Source organism: Panulirus ornatus, chromosome 56 (assembly GCF_036320965.1).
Source record: "Panulirus ornatus isolate Po-2019 chromosome 56, ASM3632096v1, whole genome shotgun sequence".
Lineage (NCBI taxonomy): Eukaryota > Metazoa > Arthropoda > Malacostraca > Decapoda > Palinuridae > Panulirus > Panulirus ornatus.
Window position 1 is genome coordinate 35,062,119 of NC_092279.1, and position 9,482 is coordinate 35,071,600.

The 9,482-nt window shown below is 42.8% G+C and overlaps 1 pseudogene; it reads right to left on the reverse strand.

The window, feature by feature from the left end:
- Window positions 1-541: 541 nt before the first annotated feature.
- LOC139765809 (cytochrome b-like) lies at window positions 542-4,490 on the reverse strand (annotated as a pseudogene).
- Window positions 4,491-9,482: the final 4,992 nt, after the last annotated feature.

Below are 9,482 nucleotides of genomic sequence, written 5' to 3' on the forward strand. Positions count from 1 at the left end.
AATTTTTTAGATTATATCAGGAGAAGGTTTGAATTTTATGGATCACTTTGCCTTTAAGAGGAGTATGATTAGCATCTTGTTTAGCCGAGACGATTTCGCTGAGAGTGAATCTGAATTGGTTTCTGGATTTAATACTGAATATAGAGGAGGAGGTTTTACTCTGATTTTAATGTCAGAGTATAGAAGGATTCTATTTATAAGGATGCCTTTCAGAATTATATTGTTAGTCGGCAATCTTTTTAGCTTTTTCTTTTGAATTAAGTTGGTGGGTGTAGCTTTGGTCTTTGAGTTCGTGGAACATTGCCCCGTTTTTGTTACGATAAACTTATGTATTTGGCTTGAAAGAGTTTTCTTCCAGTATCACTATCTTATCTCATTTTCTTTATAGAGTTCAAATCTTTATTTTGTTGTTTATTTATCATTTAACTGATAATTAATATAATATATCATTAAATTCGATTAATAAGGGTAATATCTCTTTTTAAGTGCTTTCAAAACGCTGATTTTCTTATAAACTAATCAATCAATCTAGGAGTGAGTCTCATATGTATATAGAAATAGGATTAAGTACAAAATAAGAAAAATATAAAACGGTTAAGATTTGTCCAGTTAAAATATAAGGATCTTCTACCGGTCGTGCTCCAAGTCATGTAAGTAATTTTAGAATTGACACTAGAGATCAAAATAGAAATTGGCTTAAAGGGTAAAATGCTATTCTTCGGAATTTTGAACAGTGAGTTGCAGGTAGGATCATAATAATAGCAACTGAAAGGACTAAGGCAATTACTCCTCCTATTTTGTTCGGGATAGATCGTAAAATAGCGTAAGCAAATACGAAGTATCATTCAGACTGAATGTGCGCTGGAGTAGATATAGGATTGGCTGGAATTAAATTGTCTGGATCTACTAAGAGATAAGGGTCTAATAGTGTAATTGTGACTAAGAGTGTTAACAGGACAGTAAATCCGACTAAGTCTTTGAAAGAAAAATAAGGATGAAAGGGAACTTTGGTTGTCTTGAGATGCCTAGGGGATTCCCTAATCATCTTTGGTGTAAAAAATGTAATGTGAACACCGGATAAGGCTATAATTATGATAGTAAAAAGTGGTGTAAAAAATCGTGTTAAAGTAGCATTTCTTACAGAGAATCCTCCTCAGATCCATTGTACTAAGTCAGCGCTAATATAAGGAATTGCAGAAAATAGATTTGTAATTACAGTAGCTCCTCAGAAAGACATTTGACCTCAAGGTAAGACGTATCCTAAAAAGGCACTTGCTATTGTGGCAAAGAACAAATGACTCTCAAGTGTGACACTAGAGGGGAGGGAGGGAGGCGGTCAGCGGTGGCTGCTCATAAGGCTGTAGGTCCGGAGGCCTAGAGTTTCACTCATTATGATAAGTGGTTTCAGATGACATCATGGTGAGGTCAGCAGTCGCTTGCTTTGGTTCGTTTTATCTTCGTTAAATTCGATTTTCTTTATGTCCAAGTTGGCGGTAAGCAGTGTTGGGTGAGCGAGCGCTGGTAAGTTTGGCTGCCAGTTCTTCAGTAGTCTTACTAGAGCCTTAGTTTGTAGGTGGTGTCATTTGTGCCGGTATCATGGGCGAGTTTATTGTGCAGCCCAGACTCATCCTGTGAGAGGTAACGCACAAGGATTACACACGTCACGAAGGCTCTTTGTCACACCCCAGTCGACAAATGATCGTTACATATATTGTTGAAAGAATTAACTACATAATCTAATACGCATTCATATAGTAAGTTGCCCGTCTAGGTGCAAAATGTGGATACATTCTCATAATGTCAGGTGTTTCTCATTAAGAATAAGTGTTGTGCTATTTCTTGCAGGGTTTGTTTACACCTATTCATAAAAACTGGTATTTTTCTTAGTCTAAACGTAGTGTTTAGTTTGTGTCCAGATCTGTGGCCACAAGGTTTACAATTCACATGATTAGCATCTCCAGATAGACCAAAGCGTCATAAAACTATAATTATAGCCCTGCCTTTGCCTAACAATTACATCTTGGAAGCTGATGATTATACTTTCTCCATATACATGTTTACACATCTCACTAGGATCGACAATGTCTCTATTTGCCTGACTGAACTCATCTAGTTCTTCAAAGAGGTCTGTTAGTTTCTTCCTAATTACAGTTTTGAGACATCTGATCGACAAGCCAATGTTGTTTTCAACAGCGTCTTCACCAAGTGCAGGTTTGGCTAGAGCATCAACTTTGTCATGCTCCCGGAAGCCTATATGACAGGGAATCCATCATTTGAATCCCTTGACTAATGATGCTAGAATATCTGTCTCTGGTGGCCTCAGAGACCAATATGTTACGTTCTGATATCACGGTGTTTAGGGCAATTAGTGAGGACAAAGAATCAGAGATAATTAAACTGTTTGTGGCAGTGATTTCTACCAGCTCAAGATCGGTCAGTATGGCGGACTATTCAGTTTGTAGGGTGGGTAGATGGCCAAGTGTTTATTGTAACATTTCTCTCTAATCTATTACCACTTGGCTGGATCACAACGGCAGCCCTGCCAGTGGCAGCAGAGTCGAGAGAGCCGTCACTATAGATACGTTGGATTACGCTATTTTCGGTCTGGAGTTTGTGTATATATTCAAGATCTTCGCTAAGTGTTGAAGATGAAGATTGGAAGTAATTAGTTTCCTATGTGGATAAGCAGGTTTGGTGATGTCAGAGGGAGATATTTGCCAGGAAGACGGGAAATGCTGATGCTTGGTAATTTTCTACGGCTAATATACTGCAAACGTTCTCATGTGATTACTTGTTATTTAGATCCATTCAGATTCAATTGTGTCATGACATATATGGTTGAACAATTCTGTAGAGACAACGTTATCTAAATCACTACGTCGAAGGTCTTCTGGCATTTTGTGTTTCTTCACGTGTGTTAATACCTTTATGTTATATAGGAGTCAAGTGCGTGGTAATCAAAGATCATGTAACTAAAAGATGCACAACTTCAGCTTTGCCTCATAAGGAATGTGATAGCCAGTTTAGCTAACTCTCTGCTGACTGTAATACCATGACGTCACTTACCGCTACTTGAGCAAGTCTTTGATGTTTTGCCAAAGACGTTCTCAAATAGTGGTAAGACTCGCACCAGTCTCGAAAAAATATTTTCCTGTAACGTTTATTCGAATTCCCTTCTCATTAGCATTAGATGATAATATTTCCGAATGTATTTAATGCATAAATAATCATTTAAGAGATAAGATATGTACTGTTAATGAATTTTTTCCGTCGTAAAGTCTCATCGCAAGTGGTTCTCTTGTGAAGGCCCCTTTTGCAACGTTTCAATAATTCATCACATAGTCATACCAGCCAGCCAATCAGCGTCGACCTACGTCGCATTACCACATAGACCATGCGAAGCTTCGTCGTCTTCGCAAAGTCGACCGTCCGTCGTATGGTTCTTGAATACGGGCCCTGGAAGCACTGGGGGAAGGCCAGTGTAACTTACAGACACCAGAACGATAGCATGACACAGGTCGTGGGCCAGCGAAACAAACGATGGCCCTCTGAACGTGCTAATGGCTCTTTATCAACCGTATTACGACCCCCAGCTGACACACTAATAGGCTTAGTATTGTACGAGCCATTAGTTATCATCGAGTTAGAGGGAGCCTTAACCATCCAGATACCATACGGAGTTAATAGCAAAGCATAATACATTTCCTGCATGAAGGTTTACCCTTGTTAAGATATCGATGGAACTGATCTTAGTCCTGAGAGTTGATCATTGATCAATGAGGAGTTGAGGAGGAAGCAGCAGATACAAATACAAAACATGGCTGAAGGACATGGCTGAAATAAGATTGATAAGTAAACAGGTTATAATGGGGGGGTCAGGTGGAACCAGTCAAAGGCTTCCTTCTGATGGAAAACAATGGGTCGTCCTCACGTCGCTTATCGAACGTTGGTTTCATAATCAGTGGGTAATATTCCCGACCCATAAAAACATGAATTTCATGAGATTCATGAAATTCATATTTCTATGAAAGCAAACGAGATCTTTTTCTAGGCGGTGACAAAGAGAGCTAAATCCTACAGAAGCGTATATGGCTACGTTTTGCAGTGTTATTTCAAGCCTCAAGGTCAGAGTGGGAGAGGTGATGGGCTATGTTTCATAAGAACCATTCTCTTCATATGTACAGTTTTATCGTGGATATTCAAGCTTAAGTGCTCTCTAAACACTCATTTGTGATTTAGTCCAGCTGTACCATCATCAGCTGGTACCATCCAGATGTGCCAGATAGTCCAGCTGTACCATCAACAGCTAGTACCATCCAGACCTGACAGATAGTCCAGCTGTACCATCATCAGCTGGTACCATCCAAACCTGCCAGATAGTCCAGCTGTACCATCGTCAGCTGGTACCATCCAGACCTGCCAGATAGTCCAGCTGTACCATAATCAGCTGGTACCATCCAGACCTGCCAGATAGAGTCCAGCTGTACCATCGTCAGCTAGTACCATCCAGACCTGACAGATAGTCCAGCTGTACCATCATCAGCTGGTACCATCCAGACCTGCCAGATAGAGTCCAGCTGTACCATCATCAGCTGGTACCATCCAGACCTGCCAGATAGTCCAGCTGTACCATCATCAGCTGGTACCATCCAGACCTGCCAGATAGTCCAGATGTACCATCATCAGCTGGTACCATCCAGACCTGCCAGATAGAGTCCAGCTGTACCATCATCAGCTGGTACCATCCAGACCTGCCAGATAGAGTCCAGCTGTACCATCATCAGCTGGTACCATCCAGACCTGCCAGATAGAGTCCAGCTGTACCATCATCAGCTGGTACCATCCAGACCTGCCAGATAGAGTCCAGCTGTACCATCATCAGCTGGTACCATCCAGACCTGCCAGATAGAGTCCAGCTGTACCATCATCAGCTGGTACCATCCAAACCTGCCAGATAGTCCAGCTGTACCATCGTCAGCTGGTAGGTAACAGGTAACAGTAGTGGTAGGTAACAGGTAACAGTAGTAACAGGTAACAGTAGTGGTAGGTAACAGGTAACAGTAGTGGTAGGTAACAGGTAACAGTAGTGGTAGGTAACAGGTAACAGTAGTGGTAGGTAACAGGTAACAGTAGTAACAGGTAACAGTAGTGGTAACAGGTAACAGTAGTGGTAGGTAACAGGTAACAGTAGTGGTAGGTAACAGGTAACAGTAGTGGTAGGTAACAGGTAACAGTAGTAACAGGTAACAGTAGTGGTAGGTAACAGGTAACAGTAGTAACAGGTAACAGTAGTGGTAGGTAACAGGTAACAGTAGTGGTAGGTAACAGGTAACAGTAGTGGTAACAGGTAACAGTAGTGGTAGGTAACAGGTAACAGTAGTGGTAGGTAACAGGTAACAGTAGTGGTAACAGGTAACAGTAGTGGTAGGTAACAGGTAACAGTAGTAACAGGTAACAGTAGTGGTAACAGGTAACAGTAGTGGTAGGTAACAGGTAACAGTAGTAACAGGTAACAGTAGTGGTAACAGGTAACAGTAGTGGTAGGTAACAGGTAACAGTAGTAACAGGTAACAGTAGTGGTAGGTAACAGGTAACAGTAGTGGTAGGTAACAGGTAACAGTAGTAACAGGTAACAGTAGTGGAAAACAGGTAACAGTGGTAATGATAGTGCTGCCAGTAGTGGTAGGTAACAGGTAACAGTAGTGGTAGGTAACAGGTAACAGTAGTGGTAGGTAACAGGTAACAGTAGTGGAAAACAGGTAACAGTGGTAATGATAGTGCTGCCAGTAGTGGTAGGTAACAGGTAACAGTAGTGGTAACAGGTAACAGTAGTGGTAACAGGTAACAGTAGTGGTAGGTAACAGGTAACAGTAGTGGTAGGTAACAGGTAACAGTAGTGGTAGGTAACAGGTAACAGTAGTAACAGGTAACAGTAGTGGTAGGTAACAGGTAACAGTAGTAACAGGTAACAGTAGTGGTAGGTAACAGGTAACAGTAGTGGTAGGTAACAGGTAACAGTAGTGGTAGGTAACAGGTAACAGTAGTGGAAAACAGGTAACAGTGGTAATGATAGTGCTGCCAGTAGTGGTAGGTAACAGGTAACAGTAGTGGTAACAGGTAACAGTAGTGGTAGGTAACAGGTAACAGTAGTAACAGGTAACAGTAGTGGTAGGTAACAGGTAACAGTAGTGGTAGGTAACAGGTAACAGTAGTGGTAGGTAACAGGTAACAGTAGTGGTAGGTAACAGGTAACAGTAGTGGTAACAGGTAACAGTAGTGGTAGGTAACAGGTAACAGTAGTAACAGGTAACAGTAGTGGTAGGTAACAGGTAACAGTAGTGGTAACAGGTAACAGTAGTGGTAGGTAACAGGTAACAGTAGTGGTAACAGGTAACAGTAGTGGTAGGTAACAGGTAACAGTAGTGGTAGGTAACAGGTAACAGTAGTGGTAGGTAACAGGTAACAGTAGTGGTAGGTAACAGGTAACAGTAGTGGTAGGTAACAGGTAACAGTAGTGGTAGGTAACAGGTAACAGTAGTGGTAGGTAACAGGTAACAGTAGTGGTAACAGGTAACAGTAGTGGTAGGTAACAGGTAACAGTAGTGGTAGGTAACAGGTAACAGTAGTGGTAGGTAACAGGTAACAGTAGTAACAGGTAACAGTAGTGGTAGGTAACAGGTAACAGTAGTAACAGGTAACAGTAGTGGTAGGTAACAGGTAACAGTAGTGGTAGGTAACAGGTAACAGTAGTGGTAGGTAACAGGTAACAGTAGTGGTAGGTAACAGGTAACAGTAGTGGTAGGTAACAGGTAACAGTAGTGGTAGGTAACAGGTAACAGTAGTGGTAGGTAACAGGTAACAGTAGTGGTAGGTAACAGGTAACAGTAGTGGTAGGTAACAGGTAACAGTAGTGGTAGGTAACAGGTAACAGTAGTGGTAGGTAACAGGTAACAGTAGTGGTAGGTAACAGGTAACAGTAGTGGTAGGTAACAGGTAACAGTAGTGGTAGGTAACAGGTAACAGTAGTGGTAGGTAACAGGTAACAGTAGTGGTAGGTAACAGGTAACAGTAGTGGTAGGTAACAGGTAACAGTAGTGGTAGGTAACAGGTAACAGTAGTGGTAGGTAACAGGTAACAGTAGTGGTAGGTAACAGGTAACAGTAGTGGTAGGTAACAGGTAACAGTAGTGGTAGGTAACAGGTAACAGTAGTGGTAGGTAACAGGTAACAGTAGTGGTAGGTAACAGGTAACAGTAGTGGTAGGTAACAGGTAACAGTAGTGGTAGGTAACAGGTAACAGTAGTGGTAGGTAACAGGTAACAGTAGTGGTAGGTAACAGGTAACAGTAGTGGTAGGTAACAGGTAACAGTAGTGGTAGGTAACAGGTAACAGTAGTGGTAGGTAACAGGTAACAGTAGTGGTAGGTAACAGGTAACAGTAGTGGTAGGTAACAGGTAACAGTAGTGGTAGGTAACAGGTAACAGTAGTGGTAGGTAACAGGTAACAGTAGTGGTGGTAACAGGTAATGGTAGTGGGAGGTAACAGGTAACAGTAATGGTAGGTAACAGGTAACAGTAGTGGTAGGTAACAGGTAACAGTAGTGGTAACAGGTAACAGTAGTGGTAACAGGTAACAGTGGTAATGATAGTGCTGCCAGTAGTGGTAGGTAACAGGTAACAGTAGTAACAGGTAACAGTAGTGGTAGGTAACAGGTAACAGTAGTGGTAACAGGTAACAGTAGTAACAGGTAACAGTAGTGGTAGGTAACAGGTAACAGTAGTGGTAGGTAACAGGTAACAGTAGTGGTAGGTAACAGGTAACAGTAGTGGAAACAGGTAACAGTGGTAATGATAGTGCTGCCAGTAGTGGTAGGTAACAGGTAACAGTAGTGGTAACAGGTAACAGTAGTGGTGGTAACAGGTAACGGTAGTGGTAGGTAACAGGTAACAGTAGTGGTAGGTAACAGGTAACAGTAGTGGTAACAGTGGTAATGAGGGTCATACAGTTGTGGTTGGTCAGGATGTCTTCTGAGGACAATATATTGGAAGTCATCTCGTGACGTATTTCGTGCGACCCATGTTATTACCTAACGTGTCTTTGGTAACTGATCACTTGCTGCTGCTGCCTTGCCCGGCGTATCGCATTAGAGAAACCTAAATGTTCTGCTTCAAGAACACATCTCTGGCATATGGTTCACGCTGGTCTCGTGTCCAACTGTTGTGAGTGAGGTATTGGCTCCAGCAGTTGTGTGTGTGATCAAGTCATGCATCATGTACTACTACAATCATTCCACTCGTCCTCCTTCATAATATTGTCGTCATCTTCCTGCATATCCGGGATGGTCTTCCTGGAACGTGGCCACAATATCTGCAGCTGACGGACGTGTGTGTGTGTATGTGTGTGTGTGTGTGTGTGTGTGTGTGTGTGTGTGTGTGTGTGTGTGTGTGTGTGTGTGTGTGTGTGAGGGCCACCGTTGGCTACGTGGCCAGATGCACGCCTTTAGTAGGGATGGATGTTCACGTGGATGGCCTCTACCCCAAGCCCAGCCTCCCTCTCACTCCTCCTCCCCAACACAAAGGGATACAAAGGATCTATTCTTTATGGTCGACACTGAAAGGGTAATGCAGGATATCCTTAACTTGTGGTCTCTGATGCTGTCTGTCTCTCTGTTGATATTATACGAACTGAATTTTGGGATATGTTAAGTATCATGTTTTAGCTGACGTTCTGGTTGGGTTGTTGGAGTGGTATAACTGAAGGAGAGACACGGGAACACGTTAAATAATAACGTAATGCTTTATTGATCAAGGTACATAAGGTGAAGTAACCCAGGGGCAATGAGGTAGTGGAGGTGCAGGATTATAGTGGAGAAGGAGAGGTCATTTGTGGCGGGTGGAGAAACCTGAGATGGTCTTGGCGCTGGAGCCTCGATGCTGGTGATGGTGGGCCTCAGAGATGAGGCGCCACAATGACACCTGCCACGATGATGATGACACGTCGCGAGTCACGTGGAGACTTGTACTAATGTTGGAGGCGACCAAGACTTCAGATGCCGGAGTGGTACACTTGTTGTCTAGGGCCAGTCCACTCCCTTCATGCCTTTCTGCAGTGATACCCGGGTATATGGCAAGCAGGAAGGTCAGGTCAAGTCGTCCAAATCGAATGTCACAAGGTCTGACCTCTGTCCATGCTGGTGGACTGAGAGCGGCTCTTCCTCTGGAAAGGGTCAGGTCATGTATAATTACAGCGGCATCTTCTGACCTGCCACTGTCGTACATCGAGTATGGACGTCACAGGGTAATATAACAGGTGCGGACGTAGGTTGGGTGGCCCAAATCATTTCCCTGGTGATCATTAAGTCAGGTGAAGTCACCCGCTGTGACCCGCCACCTGGTCAAGGCGTTGTCAGTAAGGTGGAGAGACAATGGGTCGCTACAGTGTCTGCTGCTTGTTACTGAAGAATGACATAATTACGTGGTTTTT